The sequence below is a fragment of the Dryobates pubescens genome, chromosome 27 (assembly GCF_014839835.1).
Source record: "Dryobates pubescens isolate bDryPub1 chromosome 27, bDryPub1.pri, whole genome shotgun sequence".
Taxonomy (NCBI): domain Eukaryota; kingdom Metazoa; phylum Chordata; class Aves; order Piciformes; family Picidae; genus Dryobates; species Dryobates pubescens.
In genome coordinates, this window is record NC_071638.1 from 13,671,046 (window position 1) to 13,697,386 (window position 26,341).

The following is a 26,341-nucleotide window of genomic DNA, read 5'->3' on the forward strand; positions in this document are numbered from 1 at the left end:
CTACCCATTGTATATGAAAAATGATTGATATGCATACTATGGGTTTTTTGTAAGAAAATATCAAGTTTGTGCCACTGTACTTGCAAGAGATAAAAATAAACAAAAAAAAAATAATGAAAATATTTCAAATGTATGTAGAAATTTTTAGAGAAGAGGAATAGAAGGCTACTCAAAGTAGAACCTCTTAGGTTGAGGTCATATCCTTAGCTATCCTTAGATGAAGGTCAGAAATTTAGTTCATATGTGTAAGTCAATACTTGTAAGCAGGAATCTTAACTTTAATAAGATTGCCTGGGTGGTTCTTTCATTTCACACATGGCTAAGTTATTTACTACATTAAAATCCAGAAGAAAATGAGAAAAGCTTGATATTGTATAGTACTTAGCATTTTCAATTCTTGGAGTTCAGGCTGAAGAATCTTAGCATATGCAGGACCAATATCTGGAAAGCAATGAACTCATAAAAATTAGGCATCTTATTTTCTGCAATATTTTAATTACATTATAATTTGTAACATCAGATGCATATGTTATTTTCTTTAATATCTCAACAAACTCTTTGAAATACTGAGTTAGATTTCATTTCCTAGTGTATATTGATCTTAAAAGAGCTTGTACAGATATAAGTGCATGCAATAACAGATACACTGATGCTATTGTCTTTTGCTTGAAAAATTTGTATAAATTACTCTGCAGAAAACACATTCAATGGGCTGAAATATCACAGTCTCTAACAAAGAGTGATGAAAATTAGCAGTAAAGTACGTAGATCAGAGGTATTTTCTGCTAACTCTAGAGGCCAGAGTCCTGACCTCCATTTAACATGCCCATTCATAAACTGGAAGGGAGATGAGAATGTTAATAAAGCATGCGGATAATATAAAAGAATCTGAAATAACTGTTCAAGATGTAAGCAAAATGCTCCTGGATAAGTGGGAGTAAGGAGGCTAAATGATGCTGATACACAGCTTAACCTTTGAGAGCTGCTCATTTGAATATATTTCTGCTGTGGCTTTCTGCTGCAATCACCTACTCCCTTAAAAACTTACTACTTTGTATTTTCCCTTTCAGATTTTTCTGTATATGAAAGCTTTTATGAATCTTCATTGATTAGTTCCTGCAAGGATTCGAATATTGCTTTTAAAAAAAAACCAAAAAAACCAACCAAACAAAAAAAAATAAAGGCAAAAAGAGAGAGAGAGAGAAGAGGAATTAATCTTCCTCAAATCTAGCTAACTACAATGTGATATTCTAATATTGTAAGTTATTTGACTAGGCTTTCTACAGAGAACAGAGGCCTTTGGAAGCATGTTTAACCTTTGAATAACTGTCTTCCAAATGCACATATTTATTCTCTTTGATTAAAGAGGATGTCAAGATGATCAGGTCATTTTAAGCACTGAACTTGCAAATGAATATACAGATATCACTCAAAAGATAATTGTGTCAGGTTGCATCATAAATAAATTTGGGTGCATATTTATTTTACTTTATACTGCTCCAGGAAAGAAAGCAAAATGTGTCTGTCAAAAAGTATCCCTGAAATACCTGGATGTCTCTAGGGATAAAAAAAAATAAATATGTCAAGCTCTGTATTTCAGCACTTTTCTGTGTTCTGTCTCTTTTATTGTCTGGGTGTTAGCTGCTAGTGATTGCAGGTGGGAGTCACTGAACTACATGTAGACATATTTGATGCAGACATAAGAACCAGCATTGATGTGCACCCTGCAGGTCTCCCTCGGAAACATACAGGAACTGGCACTTCAGGACTGTGATTCATTTCACTCTAAAGCAGACTTCTAAACCAATCTGGATTAATTGTACCTTATTTGTCTACATTTGTCTGCTGTGCTTGGCTTCAAATGATGGTTATTTAGAAGTTAGTCTCAGGAGTTTTAATCTTGTCTAAAGCATTAAAGTTTAATAATGCTTTGGGCAACATTCATTTCAGCAATTCTTGTTTCAGGTGAACTTTTTAATAACCACTCATTTTTAATCTCCTCTGTCCAGGTTATTCAGTTTGAGGAGTGCCTAAGGCCTACCAAGGTTACCTTTTTTTTTTTTTTTTATTGTCTGGAGCATTCTTTAGAAATTGAAGTAAAACATACTCTGTCAAGAAGTGAATCTGATACATCATATAGAAAGTATTTCTGCTGAACTTCAAGGCTGCAAAAAATATTCTGTGACTTGGAACAGTTATAACACTCTAAATACTTAATTGATGTTCTTTTGAAGACCAATAAAAAGTATCTTAGTAAGAAGTTGAATTAAAAGAGTAATTTTTTATATATGAATAAATAAACTGAAATGGAATCTTAGATTCAACTTTTAAGAGTAGCATATAAAAAATCCTTACTGCTTTACAGTAGTGTAATACATTTTTAAACCTCAGAGTATTTATTGCTGAAAGAGATAAAACTGAAAACATCATTTAAAAAAGCTCTGTATTCAAGTGAAAACCAAAAATCCTATCAGAAAAATCAAAGATAAACTTACTGATTTTGCCTTATGCTGTGACAATGTTTTCATGGGTAGTCTCCAGGTGCTCTTGCATCTATTCTTAAATGGAGAAAGAATGGAGATTGATGAAAAAATATGAATTATTTCCTGTGTAGTAAAACGAATACCACTTCTTCACTAAGAGGAAAAGTTTCTGTACACCTTTTCAACTAGTCAGTTAAGGCTTGAATGGATATTGTTTATGTACAGATCTTCTAGTCTAACACCATATGAAGTCAGAAACACTTTGTCCAGTGAAATGATGAAGTCCAAGAGTTTGCCATAGGCATACATATAAAACCCCTAAAATAATTCTACCTTTTCAGAGACAAATCCTGCTCAAATGTGTTAAGTTTCCATATACAAACATATGTTTCCATATACAACAAAAGTGTTAAGTTTCCATATACAACAAAAGTCCTTTTCTTGTACATATAAGAACACGTATTCATGCTTGATAACATTCATGTCTTGCCTTGCACTAAATCCCAGCAATGAAATACAGGGATCATGTGGGAATGTTAGGGTTATAAGAAAAATGTTGGTAGTAAACCTGTAGGTAGCAAAGTGTGTGGAGTAAGAATTTACTAAGTTGGTTACACTGGCTGTGTGAAGCTATATACAGGTATCCAGTGTTTCAAGAACGGAGAAGCAGCAACCCTTGTCCTTATTAATCACTTTCTTTCATGTCGCCATGTTGCAGTTTGGGCTGGGTGCCCTCTGCTACGTGAGGTGCTTCCTGTGTCCAGTGGGCAGACACAGGAAACTAGGTATTTTCTACCATAATTCTCTGCACCACTATAAAATCCAGTGCGGGGTCTGGCACTTCCTCTTTCTTCCTCGCCGTCACCTGGTAACTACGGGAGATGTCTCCCGGCCATGGGCTTGGCTAGGTCCAAGGCCACAGGGGGGATGGTCAGTCTCAGCTCTGGCCAGCTGAGACTAGCCTAGCAGTGAGGGGGGAAGAAGGAGCCCTGGGGGTCTTGGGTGTACCCTCAGGTGGGGATGGGATGTTCCTGGGTCTGCTTTGGGATTTCTTTTGTCACTGCATTTCTGGCTTTCTGTAAACATTCACTGCTTTCCATTTAAACTTTCCATCACTTTTGCAAATCCATTTGACTGAGTTGTTATTTTTGCCCATGGTGGGGAAGGGGTCTTCCTCAACCCATCGCACACCATCACTCTGTTCTCTTATCATCATGTAAGAGAGGCGAGAGGGTTCTGCAACTCTGAATAGGTATGTAGTTTTGTGAACAAAGTAGTCATTTCATGATATAAACTGGTATTCTGTCCACAGAGCTCAGAAACTCTCTCTGTGGATTTAAATCACTGTTTGGAAAAGAATTATCTCATTTAATGTCTACATAGGTCCTGGCTTTAGAGAGAAAAAAAAGATACATTCATGAGGAACTGAAAAAAGACACCCCAGAAATTATCACAAGGATCAAATCCTAAGTCTAGGTAGTTCAGAATAGTAATTTTGCAGTGGCAACAGCAGATTATACAGAAAGGCATAAGCCCCTGGCTCTAATGACTAAAGATTGGTTTAAACCACAGAGCATGAGATTTATTTTTCTATCTTTTTCTTGTTGGTTTTTTTTTTCCTTTTTTCTAAATGTAGACTGTGGCTGTCTGCTGCCTGTTGATGATTCACTTTTTGACAAATGTTGCACTTTAATCCAATTTGAGAGAAAGTATTTTCTTTTAGTTGTGAATTTTATGTTATTTGCAATTGAAACTGCTTTAGAAATTGAATTTATAAATCAGCCGGGCAAACCATCTAAAAGCAGACTGGTTCAAAAGTAGAGTATTATTATTCTAATAAGACTCTACCCTATTTTCTTTCTTCAATACAGTAAGTTTAGGAAGAAATAACATTGAAACCCAGTGTTTCTTTCTTTATTTTTTTTTAAGATCTAATGTTACCATTATGGATATATACTCGTATTTTCTAATAATAGCAACCCATTATTGTTTTGTGACTTGAACATGATGAATTTTCTTTTAGCATTTTGGCTGCCCACCAAAGACAATGATCTTTCTACTTTTCCCAAGGGCCAGAAACGAAGTTAAATTTGTACATCTTGTTTGTTCTAGGGCACTTAGGCTTTGACATTTTTGCAGCACAAAACTGCAGCTCATCATTTTGCTGATTTATTTAGTTAAAACATGTTTATAAAATAAAACAGACCAGTATATTAGTTTATGTTGGAAGTCTCTTAGTGGAGAATGGTTGACTACAACATGTTAACACTTTGAAATGCAGACAGCTGAAATATGATCACATTCTGTGATTTTAATAAACAGAATAATTTGATGCTATGAATGTCTCTAGGCTTAGAGAAGTTAGGAGATTTATAGTCATAGTTTACATGGATATATTTACAGTTTCTAAGCTACATGAATATATATAAACTATGGTTTATAGTTATATGGATATATTTATATTTCAACAATGATAATTCTGCAGGTGACTTTTTTTTTTCTTTTTTTTTTTTAAAATCAAAGACAAATTTGATCTAGTTAAGTATGAATTGGGTCCCACAGTCTAAAACTTTAGTCTTACTCTACAGAATGTATTTTCTCTGCAATAGATTTTCTTTTCGATAAAGGGCTAAAAAGTGCTTTTCAAAATTCAATAATCCATAAGGTTGTGAAAGTTCAGTTAAAAAATTTCTAGTCAAGTCAGAAAAAACCAAAGATTGTATACTAATTTTATTATTTGCACTTTCATTTCTTATTTAAACTGTTATTTATTTGTTCTTTAAACTGAAAAGGGGGGTGGGGTGGAAATTAGAAGCCTAGTTAGAAAATACTTACATTTTTAGAAGACAGGACCAGAAGTGGTAGTGAGAAATTTTGTTCTCTTTCCTAAACCATGTAAAAATTGTTTTCATTGTGAATCAGTAAAATCAAACAGTCAATTAGATATTTTTTCCCTGCAAGGGATTTTCACCTCTCTTTAAAGATAATGACCTTAGTGAGAGTATTCTGGTCCATTAGCAGTCTTGCAGACTACAGCTATTTCTGCTTGACTCAAAATAGAGGTAGAATTATTCTTCAGCTACTGATCTGGGGAACAACTGCTAGGAATATAGGATTTTCTTAGCCAACAACCTTTCAGGAATGTAATCTCAGAGCAGTCATGTTGATTCTTCCCTGTATAAAATCAATTTTTTGTATTTTCTTACTTGCCTTGAGACGTCAATGCCTTCTGTCACCTTATAAAAACTAAGGTTTTCAAAATGGGCATGTTTTGATAGGATAGAGCATGCCCAGCAAAAAGAAAATCCAATTAATTTTATTTCACCTCTTTTCAGCACCATTTACAATGCCCCTAGTGGTTTTGTGTTTGTGGTTTTCTTAATGTGTCTGCTAAGTATCATTGTAATTCCTTCATGTTAGAACATCTTATACTGGGAACCTCAAGGAATTCTTCCTCTCCTTTCCTGACAAACTGGCTATCAACGGATCAGCTACATATCTATTAAACCATAAACCGTGAAACCATACATAGGTAACTGGAATTCTCTGACTTACAGTCAGGTGATTGATTTGAGGCAGAATTCTGAAGGTCTAAGTCACTTTAAACGAGCATTTTGGGTTTGTGTCTGGCAAGGTTTTAGTGGTGAGGGAGGAGGCTGCTGGCATGGCTCCTGTAAGAACTTTCCAGGAGCTCCCCGAGCTCAAAGTTGGGTCTGCCTCTGGCCAGGATGGAGTGGTGCTTTGTTGCCAGCTAGGTGGACTTAAACTATGATGTGAAAAGCTTGACTGCATGGGTAGTTTAATCGGTCATGAGTAGTTGAGTTGGTCATGAGGCTTTTTTAAGGATGCACAGGAGAAAGTTATTTTTGTGCCTTTGGGAGATGCAACATAATTGCTCCTACTAGCATTTGACCAGTCAACTTTGTATATAGTTTCTATTTGATTTATAATGTGTATTCAGTTTGCAGGAGACATTTTTTCCTTCAACACAAAAATTTTGAAAGTAAAAGTTAAGCTGATAATGAGAAATAAGTGAAGTGACTGAAGTAATAACTGAATAATAACTAAATAACTGAAGTAACTAAATTAGACACTGAGAAATGAATATGACACTAGAATTTTATATTATCTTTAGTTACAGATTCAAGTTACAATGAATGACAAAAGTTATATGAAAAGAAATGAGGAGTCATTAATATAGATATGACCACATTTGTCATACAGAAATTATACAGAGTTAAAACTGATCCATTTCTCAGATGTCTTTGTATAATCCTAATCTAATAGACTCATAAAGAAGTTGAGATTATTATACTGCCATGAAAATGTACAGTGTGCTGACTAATAAGTGTGGAAACTGACAAGACCTCAGCACAAACCTGAGGGAAATCACCTAAGCATGAGGGGAGATAGCATGTAACTCTATGGATAGAAAATTTTTGTCTAGAGACTCAATCTTATCCGCCATCAAATTTCAACTCCATCAAATTACTTCCTCCAAAGACTGTGGAAGTTGGTGAATTTTCTGACTTCATGGGCATTGATTAAGCCCTGGACAGATCATTTGGCAGCTACCCGGTTGTGTTTTATTGGACTATGGGGTAAAGAAGCTGGAGCAGTGCTAAATTGCAAGGATACATTGCTGATACACAGTCAATATGCTTTTGCACTCCAGAATGTTCATGAGTTCCTGACAGTGCAGGTCCCACTCCTGTATGTTGTAGCCACCTAAGGTCTCATATGGTCATCTCTTTATAGTCAACAATGTAGAAAAACTAGTTACTATCAGTTAATATTTCCTTCCAGACACTTTAATGATCAGTGATCTCTGTTCCATGTGATGAGTGGTCAAGAAGAAGGAGGAAAGGGCACAAATCTATTAGTGCAAAACCAAAGAGTTTTTCTGTTTTCACTTTCCTGTCATGTTCAGTTCAGGACTCTTCTACATGAGGGATTCAGGGTGTTCTTATCTTTTTGTGATAGTGTCCATGAATTGTTTCCTCCACATCTATATCACACTTTTTTTTTTCTTTCTCAATATCTGCCCCTTTTTGTAGTTCTTACAGAATTTTTTGTCATCTCATCCCTTCTCTGAATGTTTTGCAGCAAAGACCCAGTGAGCCACATTTTGCCTCAGAGCCAGAAGAAGCTACACAGTTAATAGTGTGCCCTTCTCCCTTCACTGGTATTCAAAACTACTAATTCAATGTTATCTGTCAATTCATTAATATTACATTAACTTCCTCTGCCAGTCATTGATACAGATGTCAAACAAGGCTTAAGACTGATCCCCAGAGTTGTTCCGATATGCACAAGCCTCCTATCACATGTACTACAGTTGGCTATTGCCTTACAGTCTTTCTTAAAAGTTTACAGTCCATAATTAAGACTGTAGGTGATAATGTGCTATGCTGAAGCTCATGCACAATTTAGCATTTCCTAAAAGCAGTGTGTGTAATGTTCAGATAGTTCAAGGCACATTTTGTTTTCAGGGAAACCAACTTAATGTGCTACAGTAGAACACCCACTTGTTTGTCATTTTTAAACATATGTATATACTGGTAAAGCACTGTAATTTCTTCTCATAAGCAGCTAGAATCCCTTACTTAATTATTATTTTTCTTTCCCCTTTCTTCCAGCTCTTGAGAGCACAGAAAATGCATCACTACAGCAGTGATTACCTTTCAGCTTTTAAGTGAAACAGGAATGATGATGGCCAACATTTATCATTTATGGAAATTCCAGAAATTCCCAGTTTACAAGTGCAGGTATTCATGTTCATTGAAGCTTAGCCCTGAGTCATTAGGCTAAACTTCATGTGAAAGAAGATTCCAAATAGTGAGAGATAAAATTAATTAGAACAGAATTTAATTGTATTTAATTTGTGCTCAATACTATTCTTCTTCAGACTCATAAATTTAAAGAATGGCAGTTTGAAACATAAACTACAACTTTTAACCATTACAGACACTGAATGGCAAGAATGAATGTATCATATTACAGATTTCAAATTTAAGCTGTTTATGTTACTTCCCACTTTCAGTATTAATAGTTGGAATATAATGTTCTACATCACTCATCACTTGATCATAAAAAATAGATTTACTATTTTTGCTTTGCTTACATATTTTTGTGTTATTTAACACTGTTTGATTCATGAACATTGAATAGCTGCATATATCAACAGGGCTTTATTTTCCTTATCAAATTGTTTTCCATTTTGACCAAGTGATTACATTGAACTGCTTTTTATTCCCACAGAGTTGTGTGACAAAAAATGTAAAGGAGAAACTCAGAAAATTCTCAAATATAGCAACATGAATTTTTGGAAGGCTAAGAACACCAGCCCTGACGTAAAAATGGAGAGTTGCATAGGCCACCCCTGCTCAAGGGGGAGGTTTGAATCTATTTAGCTGAATACTTTGAATAAATTTTAAAAAGTAGTCAGAATATGAGGATGGGAGATTGTAGTGTTGGGATTTTGTTGAAAAATGCTTACTTCTCCTTCTATTGTCAAAGAATGGAATAAGTATTTTTTGCTTCTAGATTGCAGTGAAGTACAGTGAAGGAGGGTGGAATCAAGTCAGCGTGCTTTAACTTTATTCACAGACTGAAAACCAACTTCAACAGTGTTAACAGCTGTAAAAGGGCTAGTTTGGCTGGGATACACTTAGTTTCCCAGAGTCATGCCCTGACTACTACTCTGCATGTTAGCAAGTAGCAGCTGCCCTAGGCTGAGACAGTATTTTCCATTTTTCTCCATGTCCCATTGCCTGGATTGCACTGGTGCCAGCAATAGCTGGCTTCAGCTTTTACCTGCTGTGACTCACTCAGACGTTCAGGGCTGAGGTTGTAATTGGCTTCTGTAGAAAACTAAAAGATTCATTTGGGAGCAGAGGAAGCAACAGCTGAGCAGCTGCTGGAATGGACTCTGCATGAAGCTGACATGCCATTCCCTGAAGGACAGAAGCAGCTGTGGGGAGAAGGAAAGGGAAGGATATTCATCAGATTTCATTTCACTCAGTAGAGTATATTAATTTCTGAATATTGATGTCCATGTGAAAATTTAGGGTATTTATCCTCTGTTAGTTCCTACCTTTCCTTTATGCAATAGTCTTCATGTTGAGCTGTGCCCCAGGAAACAGGGTAGGGAGCAGGGAGTTTGTATATCTTAAAGTCTGAGGCATTCCAGGATGATGGTAGATGAAGAGAAGGCCTTGGCATCAGCTCAGGACATTATCCTTGATATGAAATTCAGCCTCTCAGGGATATCTGTTTCACATAAAGAATACAGCTGGGCAATAGGAAGTTTCTGGGGACCTGCTGCTTACACCTCCAGAAGTAATCTGATCAAAAGTTTAATAATATCGCAATAGTTGTGGATATGACTTTCCCTCTTGCAATTGTGAAAGATTAAAATAACTATCATCACTAATAAATATATCTTCTATGAGGGAAGGAAATACAAATAGTGATCAAAAAAAACCATACAAACCAGTAGACCTATAAAGAGATGGGGAAGAAGAGTCAAAGTAGAACAGAATGTATATACACAGACAGTTGTTTTATCTTGCCAGTTTTAGTAGTGTAATGTCAAATCTCTCATACATGCTGTTCTTGAAGCTGAAAGAGTAGGTGGAGGCTGCAGGTACTAGGATGAAACTGTGGATGCAAAGGGAGAAGAGTAGGAACTTTGGCAATGAGAACAAGTAAGATAGTAGCTAAAAGATAACAAAGATCATCTGGCTTTGAAACCTGCCTTTTTGGACTGAACACTTCCAGTTGTCTGGATGGCACAAACACATTTTAACAGTCACTGACTGAACTTAAAATTATAGGGGCGGAAGTAAAAGAAAAATATTTTATTTTCCCTCATCTTAAAAAAAAAAAAAAAAGCAAGGAATAGAATAGAATAAACCAGGTTGGAAGAGACCCTCAAGATCATTGTGTCCAACCTATCATCCAACACCACCTAATCAACTAAACCATGCAACCAAGCACCCTATTAAGTCTCCTCCTGAACCCCTCCAGTGATGGCGACTCCACCACCTCCTCAGGCAGCCCATTCCAATGGGCAATCACTCTCTCTGTGTAGAACTTCCTCGTAACCTCCAGCCTTACATGATCTTACATGAGCCCACTTAAATAACAGAATATCCCCAGTATATGTCTTATTTTAGTTTAGAAAGGAGAAGAAAAGCAAAGTACAAACAGAAGCCTAGGCTGGCCATTCAATCAGTCTTCAGCTGACCCCACTTTTCACATAATTCAATCTTTACATCAATTTGTCCATCACATTCTTATGGAAGCCTCACCAAAGTCGAACTAAACAACATGAGCTGCTCACACAGTGAGCTGCTCACCTATCTATGCAGATATAGGGTTTTCTGCTTCCCAGATTTGATATTGCTTCTTTGATTTCTTTAGGTGGGGCCTAGCAGTGTAGTTCACTGTAAACTATCCAGAAATATCACTCGAGATATTTGGATTGAATTAAGCCTCATTTGTGATTCCTTAAAGAAAAATAAATTTTTTTTTAGATGGCAGCTGGGAAAGTATAATGATGGCTCAACTACCCAAGGCTGTACAAGTGCACTGGGAATTTATTTGGCTCACTAACCTATTTTATTGCTTTATTACATTTAAGAACGCTGTCAGGTATGTATTATGGAAGAAATATTTTTTATATTTTTAAAAAGTTGTTCTATCTGGGACAGTATATGATGGTATCAAGTATGGAAGAATCAACACTAAAGAATAACTGTTACTAACTACCTTTCATACTCACATTCACTAATGCCTTTAGTCAGTTGGGATATTTACACTGTCAAGGTTTCGGAGGAAAGATGCCCTTAAAACTCTTTGGAATCTACTCACATCCTTCACTTTGGCTCTGGTCAAATTTGCCAACAAGACAAATTTTAATGTGGAAAACAAAATACCTCTCCTCTTCAAAATTTATGTTTTGTTTCTTGTTAAACTGTAAGAACATACTGGGAATATGGGAGCAATAAATATTTTGATTAGTTCTTTAATTTCCTAAGTAAAATACAATCAGAGGAAATATACCAATTGTTGTGCATGTAAAAATAATGCAGGTTTGGTACTCATGTTGTACCTTATGATTACATATAAGTTTAAATATTTTCAATGGAATCCACAGTATCTCACTGGTTTTATTTTTGGGTTTTTATTTTTATTGCTTATACCTGAAACAAAATCAGTTCCTACTCATTTTCAAAAGTGACACTGCTGTCAAAATCCAACTCCATTTCAAAAGAAAAAGAGCCTTGCTTGTATTTTTAATAAATCCCTGTGCTCTACCTGCCATCTCATAAGTGACAAGAGCAGACTTATAAAAGCAAACAAACAAACAAAACTCCCTAAACCCTAAAGGTTTTTATTTTCAGCACTGTCTTTTGAATCTCCCTGTCTGAATCACTTAGGTGATGGTGTAAGAGGGTTGCTTGTAGTATTCATTATATTAATACCCATGCCAGCTTCAAGCTCTATTCTTTTATATGCCAGCTAAATGTACTCTAAACTGTTAGTATCTTTCTGCCATCCTTGCTCATTTTCAGTGCCTCTTTAGCTGCATGATTTATCTCCAAACCTGCAGATTGCCTTTATAAGAATTCCCATTGACTGAAGTGATACTTATTCATGTAAACAGAGCTGATAAACTGCAGGCCTCGCCATTGCTGAGCACACAACTGAGCTGATTATGATGCTAGAGATTTTGTTTTCTTTCAACAGGCAAAATAGGTTTAGAAAAATATTTTCCCTTTATCCCTCAAAGGAACTCATAGCAGAGTGGCTGAGATCCAAAATCTGCCTTTTCAAATGACAGCAAATCATCCTGAATGGCTCCTACCTCACCTGACACCTGAACTTTTTTTGATCTAGAAAGGCTTTGCCACAATAAAGATATTTTCAACCCAGGGAGACTTAGGCATGAAGCTCTTGTCTTCCTTGTGTAAAGCTTAGTGCAACATTCCTCATCTACCTTGACAGGTTCCCTGAACCACCCTGGGAAAACATTTATGAAAAATAAACAAGTGTTGTATCATTTATATGAGCTTTTTAGCAATGAAAACATAAGAGACCATTTCACAAAAGATTCAAATATATGTAAGCAAAGAAAAAACTTGATCCAAATATAAATCCCTCACAGGCATAATTAATTTGCAGCAGGATTCAGGGGCAGAGGGAAAAAGAGAAAACATGCTTCAGTCAGTTGCTACTATACTAATGTCATATTTTGATTCTGCAGCTAATGAAGTTCAAAAGAAACTGTGGTCTGCCATCCCAAACAAATGCATATCCACCTCCTGCTTTTACTTCCTCCTGCAAACACATACATGCAAGAATGATAACTCTCAATTTTTAACATAAAACCGGCTTCTGTGCTAAATTACTTGGATAATTAACACAATAAATGGAAAACAAGGTAAATTCTTGAACAGTGTATTCTACATCTTTTAGTTCTTTTACTTTACCTAGGAAATGGAGAATAAGTAGAACACATAGAAATCAGAATTAAAAATATGTCTAACATTTATATACCATATTATATGATAAATGCAGAGATATATGGGCATAGAATTTGATTGTCAACAATGGGATTTAAATTTTTTTAATGGGATTTGTCTTCATGTAACAGTGAATAGCTCTGTTGCTCTTAAATAAGAAAATAAGAGGAAAAAAATCCTCCATCTTTTCAACTGTGAAGAAACTTAATATGTGGAATCTAAATTTAAGACTGAAATTAGTATTTGATGAAATGCAAGAAACCTGAGCTGTACATCAGCAGCTAGAGATAGCTGCTCAATTCCATCCCTGCTTGCTGATTCCACAATTCAAAAAAGCCATCAATGAGTCTAGTGTTACCCAATAGATCCACTTTTAAGAGAAACTCCTTGGTAATACACTGTTAATATATATATCTGTAATTGCATGGGAAGCCAACTGTTCAAAAAACCACAGTACCGCCTGTTCCTCTCTTCTTGGCCTGTTTGTGTTTACCTCCATCCTTCTCATCATTGCTCAGGTGTAGCTCATGTTTTGGGTAATGTTTTCAGTACACAGTTATGGGCAATGACAACATCACTTATTTTTCAAAATAGCTCGCTAAGTGCACAATACATTACAAACCTAACTCCTCCCTCCCCTAAAAAAACCCAAAAAAACCCAAAACACAGAACCCCAAAACAACAACAAAACAAACATACAAAAACATACAGAATATTTTATAGTAAATATATTCATGCTGCAACTGAGAGGTACTCTGACATATGAAGAATTTAAAAATTCATAGTTGATCTCAGTTTAGCTTTTTTCACCCTTTAAAACAGAACTTTTAATTTTACAAAATGCAACAGTGGTTTTTTTTTTCTCTCTGATATGGATAAAGTCATATTTCTTTATATCTTATATGTAGAACAATATTCTATTTTCTCTTTTTGTTGCCCTACACACTTGTATACTCCTCCAAATAATCTGTTTAAATCAGTCATTGGTGTATTATAAGGTATACAAAGTGTATTTTGCTGATCTCATTGACCAAAGGGTAAAGAAGTACACTAGAAGAGTAGCCCTATAACATGGATTTCACTGCTGTTTACTAGTGACCCTGATTTTATGTGTAATTCAGGAGACATGGCTGAAGGAGAAAAAGGCTTCCTTTTAAAAAGGAAGCTTCAGTCCTTAAAGATGTTTATTCCAAGTTGTAGTGTTGCCTTTATTATTGTTATTTTTAAGTCTTCTTATGAAATTTCATAAATGAAAAAAATGGATCGATCTCACCTGGGAGACATGATTTCCTGCAAAGTCTGTTTTCTGGGCTATATATGTGTATTTGCAGGTATATAATCTTTTGAGAGTTATATGGTTAGTATGATTTAGCATAAGACTTCTTTTAGTAGATTTTCCTTCCTTTGGAAAATACCTCCACTGACTGTATTTTAATGCTGATATTATTACGACCAAGGAAATGTACAGTATGACAGGAAGGTAGTAATATTGTACAAAAGCTGCCACTGTGCAAACCCTTTAAAATTGCTTTGTAATTAAATTATTATTAATTGACAAATTAGTTTACTTGTTTACAGAAAAGTAACTATCCTTTCTTTAAAAAAAAAAATGAAACAAACTCCAAACCCAAACTAGTAAATTAGGATCCTACTAATAAAGATGGATTTTGATATTAAATATTAAGCTTAAAGCATATTAATGTAGGAACTATAATGTAAATATGAAGTGATGTCAGTTCTGTTAAATATGAAGCTTACAGTTGCACTGCAGTCCAACAAAATCATGATGTTGTAAATAAAAATAGTATCCAGCAGCTTGCCTTTCCTCCTGAATAAATTATAGTTTTACTCATATTTTTTTGTTTATTCAGAAATGTTTCACTCCATATATTAATTGGGCAGCATTCCAATGAAGTTTTGGCCATCAGCAGAAAATGATTTGATTTTTATGGATCATATGGATGTCAATTAACTTTTTTTTTTTTAATGTAAAACCTTGATAGTTTCATAATGATATGACATTAATATGAAATTAATTTTTTCACATAGAAAATATTCTGAAGAAAAAGTATGCAGTCGAGAATCCAAACCAGCAGGCTGCATTCAACAGACTTTTTAGATTTTTCAAAAAGGAGGAAAAATTGTTAGAAACCCTGTTAACTGAACGGTTTCAACCATTCACTCTCATTCTCAATGATATTTTGGTGGAAGTTCAAAATGGAGCTCATGAATTAGTCAATGCTCCTTAAGAAAATTCTGCCTTCAGAAACACTGTGTGACTGAATGGGCTTTGGCTGAAGATAATTCACATCTGAATTAGGTTATTAGAAATGATAATAACTTTATAACACTCCTTCTAGTTGTGGTATATAATATTTATTAACTACAAATGTGTTGTTTTGTAATTGCATTTCCTTTTTTAATTCTCCTTAACGTAATAACATAATGTTGTTCCAAATGTATTGTATAAATGAGGTTATAACTTTCTGATCACTTGTAGAAATCAATACTTGGCTTTGAAGAAAAAATAAACCACAGAATACTAAAGAGTGTTTTGAAAGAAAATATTACTATTTATGTGTTCAATGCATTAAGAAATAAAAGTGTATAACTAGATTACTAATAATGTTGAAAATGCAACTGCCTGATGAAATAGACAGCCTGCCTCTGGCCACACACAGGCATTCCCCTGCCTTCTCCTAGGTACACGGTAATTTGTGTGTTATGTAACAGTAGTCACAGAAGAATAACACCCTTCAATTTGTTTTATATAAATCATTACTGTAGTTAGTAAGTGGAAAGTATGTTTGTCCTTACCTGCCTATGGCAGATAACAGCCAATGGGATGAGTCTGAACTTGAGCATATATGACTACAGAAGTCAGTTGTGGGCTAGAAGTGGCTTGCAATCACTTTTGTATCCTGGTCCTGTAGATGCTCAAGTGTAATTCAGATGGGCCTAAGAATCAGTTTCAGTGCCTCTGGTTTCATGAACTGTGGAACAGTCTAAGGTAGATTTAATGTATCTGCAATCAATGCTGTGCAGAGAGCCCTAAGCAATCTCTGAACTGTTTAAGTGGAATACGAAAAATAGCTTCTCTGTAATGTTTGTCTTCCCACAGTGAATGCAGTGACTTTAAAGATACGGTAGCATGACTTTATGTTCAAGTCTTTGGTCATTATTTCTTCTGACATATGAAGCATAAACTTCCTCTAATGTTATCTGCCTGCATTTCTTAAACTCTACCTGCTGTAAAGGAGAAAAACTGTAATCCACAGTGTCTGCATTCCCTCTTGATAACAGTAGCTTACTTTTACTCAAATTGTGAAACAGGGAAAATATTATAAGGAAAAGCATTCATGAATGGGGAAAAGAAGGGTTTGGGTTTCATCTAAAACCTATGGAAGAGGACAGACTGAAAAGCAAGGAAGAAATTCAATTCTCTGTTGAGGGAGTTGATGCAGTCTTAGCAGGACATGAGACTGCAAAACCAAACAGGCTGGCTGGCTGAGAGCACATATTCCACATTTGGTAATATTCATGAGGTAACATTAGGTTTCCTAAATTCTCCTTGAAAGCGCAGAATTGTAGCACTTACATTCAGAGGATGGAGGAGATGTATTTACCTGTGGACAACACCACCACAGGGATTTGAGCAGTCTTTCTGAAAAGGTTAATTTATCACCCTGTGAGACTAAGTGTGTGTGAATCTTGCCAAATATTGTACAATGCAATGACAGGAAGGAAGTTGCAAGTTTGAGTTCCTCCTTGTTCTGTTGTGTGGGGTTTTTTTTCCCCTCCCCTCCAGAACATGCTTTAATAAAGCAACTTTGCACACTATTAGATGCATCAGAATTAACTCCAGGCTAAGAAATTACTGGTTTAGTTATTATTAACACCCATACAACTACTTTTTCAAGATCAACTGAAGAGCACAAAAGAGGATTCTATCTATACACTGGGGTGAAAATCATGAGGTCAGAGCCTGACCTGACAGACCTACAGTTTGAAAGTTTTTAATTTAATTCAATTCTATTAACAACTCTTTTGAGTTCTCTACAGATATTTTTTTTTCTCTGATATCTTATTTCCAGGCTTATGATCAGGAGATCAGGATTTGTTTTCATTGACATGCATTTAGCAACTCATCTCTGCCAACTTCCAGTTTCATCTGTGTCAACCTGGTTTTTATTATCAGCCATGTAATTACTCTTTCAAGAGGTTTGTACTGTTCTTGTATTGTCTGTTTTTCAAAAAACTTTTTGACACAACTAGAAACAAGTGTTACTGAGTTTCTTGTTATTGATCATGATACCTTTTGGTCTGACTGCTGTCTCAAATGAAGACAAAACTTGCTCCAAATCAGCTTTACAGAGGAGTTTGTCATCCTTGGCATGAAGCAAAGAACAGAAAGATACTGACTCTGATATCAACCATATCCTTTATGATGCTGTGCATTCAGGACAGATTGGCATTCCCTATAGCTCAGTTTTGGAGCCAGTCTTATTTAATATCTTTATCAGTAAGAGTACAGAAGACAGAAGACTGGCTGATCAACTCAAAGGTAGGAAGGCTCTACACAGGGACCTGGACAGGATGGATCAATGAGCTGAGGTCAGTCGTATGAGGTTTAACAAGGCCAGGTGCCATGTCCTGCACTTGGGTCATAACTATGCCATAACTACAGGCTTGGAGAAGAGTGGTTGTACAGCTGCACGGCAGATAAGAACCTGGGGATGCTAGTCAACAGCCTATGTTATCAGCTACAGCACTGCAAAACACAATAGAAAGATGCTTTGAGGAGAGCTAACTACAGCTGAGCCAACCCAAAACATTCCATCACCTCTGTAGGTCCAGCTTCTGCAGAAAGTTTCTTCTGGCATGCACATAATCTTTTGTTTTCTTCTTCATAAACAAGTTTGCAGCATGTAGTTCTTCAGTTAGCAATCTCATGCCTTCTGCATTAATCTTAGAAGTGTTCGTTTGCAGAATAGCAGCTGCCACACTCGTATGAGAAGCAGCTGAGGTAACTGGAGAGTTGCTTATTTTGGAGACGAAGAGACTGAAGAGAGACATCATTGCTCTCTCCAAATACTTGAAAGGAGATTGTAGTGAGATGGGTGTTGGTCTCTTCTTCCTAGCATCAAGTGATAGGACAAGAGGAAATGGCCTCAAGCTGTGCCAGGGGCATCTTCTGCCCTCATCTTGTTACAGATTCCTCTTCCTTTCTGCAAGTGGCTTATTGGCAATAAAACAATCCAGAAATTAAAAAAAAAATAAAGCTCATAAATAAAGAATTAATATTTTCATGTACTACTTAGAAGCTTTGTCATATATGTGGCCTCTCAATGTATCAGTAACAAAGATGTACGGAAAAATCTGTTTATCCTTATGCCCCCTGCTATTTCTTTTTTTATGAGTAGAAATGATTCTTACAACAAAATCTGTCATGGAAGGAGGCAGAATACTCACAGCGAGTTTTTCTCACACCATGAACCCTGCAATCTTATTATTCAAATCAGTCTGATCATACTATTTCACAATCATATTACAAACTCAGTGACACAGAAGATATTCTGCTCTGGCTTTGTTTGTTTTGTCTGTGGGGTTTTTTTCAGTTGTGCAAAGTAAGACAACAGTGTTGTTGTTATGAATTTGGGGATTTTTTTAGTAATATGGGGAAAATTCAAAACATTTCTGAAATTACAAGTTAATGAATAATAAGTACAATTCACTGTATTTAAATAGCATTAAGCAATAGATAACTATCTCTAAGATGTCAGCCATTGTGTATCGACACAATATATCAACACAAAGTAATGCTTTGAAGCACATATGTTAACATTCACTTCAGGCAGCTGAGGAATCTAATGCTGATTTCTTCTGATACACAGTGAATTTCTTGTGGCTTTCTGCTATAAGGGATTATGCCACAGGTACTGTTGACAACCCTTCACTTCCTGTATACAGATGCATCAACTTCTTGTGATGATATTTGGGAAACCATGACCATGATACACATTTCTGTCTCTCCACGCTCCTCATAGCCAACCTCTAGTGCAAGGATTTCAGACTACACAAAATATGCATTGCTTCTTACCTCTTACAAAGAAGTGCTATGCACATAAACCAGCATATCTATGTCAAAATGAGACTCCAGAAATATGGTGAAAGAAAAAGGAGATATATTCAAGTAGAATAATGTAGACAGTTGATAAACTGTGAAGGCTGTGTCAGAAGTGTTTACTTTAAACATTCCTTGTTTGGAGTAGCATTTTACTTGGACTTTTGAAAGTTTTTAGGTGTCTAGAAATATTTCTCAAAATATTCTAAATCTATGTTTACACTGAAATGCTACTACTGCTGCACGAATGTATCCTCAACTGGGAGTAAAATAGCAGGAATAGAAGAAACACGTTATGCAGACTGACAGGTCCAAAGGCAGGTAAATTACAATGATATATATATTCAAGCAAGGCACACTCTAGGACTCTTACCAAGAAAAAGAACCAACATTAATTCAGGAGTCTTTGGGTCAGAAAATATATACTGGGAAAGATATAACATATTCAATACAATTTCTGCAATTCATAGTAAAGGGAATCTACATTTTATAGATGTGTTGAGTTTCTGTCAAATATCCTCATGCTTGCCATTCTCTAAGAGGTGATGTAATCATTGGGTCCTGTATCTATTTTCTGATCTGTTGGAGAAAAGAACCAATAGTCACAGAGGAAAGAAAATAACTTTGAATACGGGTAGCCAACCTCTGCGTTCCCTGGCAGTGATATTATTGGTGTCTCAGGGACTCAAGAAAACATCAGTTCCACCTCCCCACTCAGATGACTATGTGAAAAAAAGTCTTCACTGAGCCAAAGAAAAAGGAGAAATAGCCCTGAATGTGATTTTAGTAAACAGATATGTTTCTAGTAATGAGTTTAGTAACATTTTGCCTGAAGTATTAGTTTGCATCTTTCTCTACACCTGCCACATTGATTGTCTCCAGTATAAGAAGTAAGTTTTCATCTTGCTATTCTTTGTAACTCATTGTCTTGCATACACAGTGAGATGTGATGAAATGGACTGGTCATACTAAATAAGTATAAGAATGTTTCTACATCTTTCACATCTATGATTATGAAAAGCACTCCTGTTTTTGTGCATAGACCTCTCAATAAGCAGCAGGTTGACTAATGATTTGAATTCTGCTATACATTATATGAAGAAACTTGTAGTGACCTTGTTCATATGTATTTCACTTAGAAAATAAAACAAAGTCTTCATTGCTGACAAAGCATCACAGTTGGAACATTTCAGGAAAAAAAAATAATTTAAAAGTTAGATTATATAAACTTCTTCATAGAACCTTAAAATATCCTAGATTGGAAGGCTCCTCAAAGAATCATCTGGCCCTGATCTTTATCTTCTCAAGTGACTAAAGTCTTGACTCTTTCATTCTTTCCTCACAGGGCAGATTCCCCAGTGCTTTGATCATATTCATGATGCTCTATTGGACCTTCTCCAGCCTGTCTGCATTTTTTTTGAATTGTGAGGATCAGAACCAGACACAGTACTGCAGGTGCAGTAGAGCAGGAGTATCACATCATTACCTCTGAGATAAAATAACAGAAACTGAATACTGAATATCAACTATGAATTTCATATTACAGGTTTTAACATACTGTCTGTTAGGAAGGAAAATTACAATAATACTCAGCTGATGCTCCATTCTGGGATTCACTTCAAGCTGTAATACAAAAAAAAACACCTAAATGAACAAAACAAAACAAAACAGGCAAAGCTTCAGAAGTCAAGATTTATGTCTACTGTTACCTAGAAGAGTGATATGATTTAACACTCCTGAAGAAATATTCAGAAGAAATATTCCTGAAGAAATATTCAAATATTTCACCTTTTATGTTATAGTAAAACCTTTGATGGTAAGATTCATGTGGTCCTTTGCAGATACATGGGGTTTGATGGGCTGCATCCAAGTAAACTGAGGGAATTGAAAAAGGTCCTTGAAGAGCCACTTGGTAGTTCTTGAAATAGATGGTTGTGGTGACTGAATACGTCTCTGCTGACCGGATGGCAAATGTTTCACCCAGCTTCAATAAAAGGTGGTCAATCTGGGAAACCAGAGATGGGTGAGTTTTATTGCAGTCCCTGAGGAAATTATGGATTGATGAAGCTGATTGTCTTCAGTGATAAATGAAGTGGAACCGTGACTGAACGGAGAGAAGGAGATGTCAGTAATCTCAGTTTTATGAGTCTTGTGACATTAGGTCCTACAATATTCTTCTTAGTTAAGATGGCCCATTTGAGGTCTAAACTGATGTACCAGATAGGTTGCATGATTCATCTGTTTGGATCATTTGACTTGAAGGGTAATTTAAGGGTAATGCTTATTGAGTTCTATTCTACTCAGAGATCAGTAGCAAGTGGTGCAATGCAGGGGGTCTACTCTGGGGAACTAGTCTTGTTTAAAAACTTCATAACTGATTCGGTGATAGAGTGCACTCTTATCAGCTTTGCAGATGACACCAAACTGGGAAGACCTATCTATTCTAGAGCGTAGGGCAGAGGGATCTAGACAGACTGGAAGAATGAGGCATGAAGAACCTCATGAAATACAAGGACAATTTAAAAATGCTGCACCTGGGAAGGAAGAACTCCTTGTGATGACATAATTAGGGAACAATTCTGCAGAAACTCTTTTGAACTCTGATGGAGAGCAAGCAGAGCATGAGCCAGAAGCAATCCAGCAGAGAGGAAAGGCAATAGCCTCCTGGGCTTTATTAACAGGAGCAGAGCCAGCATGCAGAGGATTGGCATCCAGTCTTGGTCAGTCAAATGTAGGCAAGATATTTTTAAACAGGAAGAGCTCAAATTGATCAAAATCCTAATGGCCTTGATCTTATAAATTTTCAGAAGGAGACAGATGTGCACTGTAGGGCTGGTCAGTCATTACCAGGGATAATACCACAAGCTGTGTCTGACTTTAGAATAGAATAGAATAGAATAGAATAGAATAGAATAGAATAGAATAGAATTAACCAAGTTGGAAAAGACCTCCAAGATCATTGAGTCCAACTTATCATCCAACACGCTCCTATCAACTAAAACATGGCACCAAACGCCCCATCCAGCCTCCTCTTAAACACCTCCAGTGATGGCGACTCCATCACCTCCCTGGGCAGCCCATTCCAATGGCAAATCACTCTCAAACTGTGCTGTAGTGAGAGCACAAGGCCTCATCCCCATGACTGATAAGGGTAAAATTGTTCCATTAAAATGATACTACTGCAAATCTAGCTTTTTCTGAGAATTGGTACTAATGAGATAAAGGAGATAAATTTATGTGAGATATATTTTTGTCTTTTATTTCTAGCAGGAAGCTGGAACTTGAGTGAGATGTATGGCACCACTGCACAAACTCATCACCACTACCCCCAGGAAGGGTGTCAGAGCTCTCTTCCAGCGAGGGGGCTGAAGCAGAATCTGGAGGGAGTCAGACACACAGCTGGCACAAAAAATCCTGCAACCACTGTACTTAGCACTCTTTAGGAGCATCCTTTGAACTAAAATTGTTTCACTGTGAGTGTGGAATGTGAAGAAAAGCGCTAGCCTTCTGAAAAATGTGTGTTACTAGTGTAGCTCAACTTTGTGTAAGACAATAAGAAATTAATGAAAAACAAAAACTACATGAAAACTTATTATAATGTAATTATGCCAATGCACAACTTCAAAGGCCTGTTTGGAAGCTTATGCAGAATGGTTACGAAGCATGAGAAAAATAAATGGGAAGTTATTTTCTTCTTTTTCTTTTCTGTGAAGATGCTGGTTTTGTTATTGACTTTTTTCCCTCCACAGCACATTTTATGGCCAAAATGTCATTGCATTAAGAATGTTAGCCTCATCTGCATAATGTTAATAGCACAAAAACAGGTTTGCTTAACTACCCAGACAGGAAGAGAGGATTGCTACAGCCATGGAAGAAATGGATCCACTTCATTAAAATAAAAAGAAGAAAGAAAAAAAATAAAGAAAAAAAAAATAAAGAAAAATAAATAAAAAAGAAGTAGCTAATACTAGAATGTCAGCCAGAAACTGATTTCACTACTAATGCAAAGACTTCTATTACCTCAGCTATGCAGACATGTGTCATTAATTCAAATTAAAACGTGCTAAAAATCCTCTGCCTCACAGTGCTCATATTGTACAATTTGATGTAGGGTACTTGTTGAAATAAAACAGGAGTTAAATCATCAGGAGACAAAAAAAAAACAAAGAAGAGGAAATACAATGTCTTCACCAGCCTCCAAATAGTGTTTCAAACTTCTGTCAATTAAGGTTAAACAGGAAGAACTGCAGCGTGCTTGCAATATTCTTATTACTGTTAGCAACAATTCAAGGCAAGGAATGAGGGAATGAAGACTTAATGTTATAGTAATGGGGTCTTTTCATCAGGTCCAAATAGTTAAAACACTCTTAACTTCACAAATTGACATTAGATCTAGATCTTGTCTGTTTACTCCTTTTAGTTTTGTAGATTGATTTCATTTTAAACAAAAAAGAAAAAAAGAAAAAATAAATAAATAGAAGAAACAAAGAAAATAGTCATTGGGAAAAAGTCTTTTAGCTCCATGTACATATCTGTGTTGTCAGAGTTTGAGTGTCCCTTGTTTTGTCAACAGCCAACCACAGTGTAACTTTTTCCTCATATTACAACAATAGTGTGTAGTGATTCAGTGAGGGGTTTTCCCTTTTGCAGCTGTTACTTTTCTGCAGTCTTGACACTTAGTGGCAGGCTGTTTGCACACAGCTCCATTTTTTTCCCATAGAGTACATAAAGCTAATACACAAAGGGACCGCCTGAGCACTAATTTTTAGCAGAAAGAAATAATTACTTACACACAGCTTTTCTATTACCATTTAAATACTTTATACAAATTTAAGTCCTTTGAAGAGCAAAATAGTAAACAAGATTTAAAACCCCACAAAATTGATATTACACCATCAAGGAAATTTCCTGAAGTTGTTCTCTAGCAACTTAGAAGTTAACTTATTAATGATTTATCAAGATCATGACATATTTTTCTGCTTTCTCACTATGTTTTATGAAAATATTTTACCTTTTTATCCAACAAAGTAATGTTCTTTCTGATAGCATTCAGATGCAATATCATGTTGATTTATTGCAGTATCTCTTGAATTAAAATGCTTACTTTTGTCATTAAGGAAATGAGATTATGATGAACTGAGGTTATTGTGGCATGGATCATTGTTCTAATGATCAATACCTATGTCTTGCAGAATTTGCCACTCCTGCAGAAGATATTTATACATGCCAATTACAACCTATTAAGATGTCATCTCCAGCTAGTTTATTGCCAATTCATTAATACTAGCCATTCCAGAGACTTTAGTGTAAAAAGACAAATAGATCCATTTCAAAAACTAAGATGCTGAATTATGGGTGGAATAATATGAAAGCAGCTTACTGTTAAAAAAAGAACCACACCAGGACACCTACATACTTTTACTGACACCTACGTATTTTTACTGATGGTTGAACAATTATTTTGAAAGCCATGAGGTTTTTGTAACATGCTTAACACACACATAGCTACATTAAGTTTGCAGATAGAAAAATATGAACTTTTAAAAGTGAATATTTCATTCATTTTCATGGGTCCAATTAGCATGCTTTTGTTCTTTGGAGAAAGAAGGTCATATTGTGACAAAAACAGTTATGAGACTAAGTAGTGGAAGCATCTGTGATCTGAGTTTAGCATATGTGACTATTACAGGATGTCTAATAAATTATTTCACAGAGTGATTTCAAAGAGAAAGTGGTTGATTAATGATTTTTCTTTAAACTGGAGAAATAATTTGGTAAGGTCATATTATGACTTTGTTTTCTTCTTTCACAGAGGATATATAATAATGTCATTCAAGTGCACTTGCACAGAACTGACTACATTAATAAAGTCCAGGCATATTTTATCAAAATATTACTTTATTTTCCCTTCTGAATAATGCAATATGATCATGAAGAGACAGACTGCTTGTCAGTTTGTACAGAGCTAATACTTATTGTTTAAAGCAATGAAAATTTATATTTTAAGTCTGAAAATTTTTCTATTCAGACATAAAATGGAATAGAATAAATTAGGTTGTGACAGGATTAGGAAAAGTCACCCTTTAAAATTACATCTTGCTTTTAAATTTAAGATGGATTTTAAAAAATTAAAATCCATCCATCAATTTATCCAGGCAAGCAGCTCATCAGACACACATTTTAATTATGATTCTTATTTAATCTTTTTTTTTTTTCTCTTTTACTACTTAAATGTAATCACTGTTCTGGCAAGTCACCTACCCACCTGTTAGCTGAGATAACAGTATTCATGGCAAAATAGTTATGCATTGACTGATTGTGTCTCTGCAATACTAAGATTAAAGGCCTCAGAAATATTATAACTTAAAATCTATAGGAGACAGAGCTAGGATAAAAGAAAAGAAAAAAAAGATAAAAAAGCAAGCAGAGTCTGTCAGTAAACAATCACTGACCTAATCAGGGTTTTACTACTTTCTCTTCACATTATTTTTTAGGCTTATCTTGCAATTGTATGGGTTGCTTTTCTGGCATAGTATGCACTACCCCTGTTAGACCAAGTTCTTAGCTGTTATATATAGTTATATCTTGACAACAGTTATATCTTGTCCAACGCTCTTAAGTCTCAAAAGTCCTTTGTAACATCTTCTTTCATTTCTGGAAACTGAGTTTCCATTTGCTTCAGAAATCTTAGAATCATAGAATCAACCTGGTTGGAAAAGACCTCAGAGATCATCAAGTCCAACCTACTACCTAACACCTCATGACAACTAAACCATGGCTGCATCTTCAGTGTCACCTCACAGGGTTAATTGGATTTGAAGTTTTCCCTTTACTTTTGCCCTAAGGTTAAGCTGTATTTCTCTGTCTGGATTCGTTGATTTTATTTTACGGCATCTTAGGAAACTAATGTGTCTTACGTGCTAGTCAAAGCTCAGCATTGAAAATGAACACTAGATACTAGTGCAGTCCTTTTTTATGTCTTCTTTTTTTTTCTTTTCTTTTTTTCTTTTTTTCCCCCCAATGTTTTTCCTCTGTTGCTTGTTGGGGTTTGGTTGGTTTGTTTGTTCGACATTAATTCCTCAGATTCCTATTTATGGCTAAATATCAAACACAAGCTCCAACATTTATGTGTCAGGTACAGAGAAATGCACAGGACTGCACATTACAAACCATGTATAAATTCTAGTTGCTCTAGGGTGGAT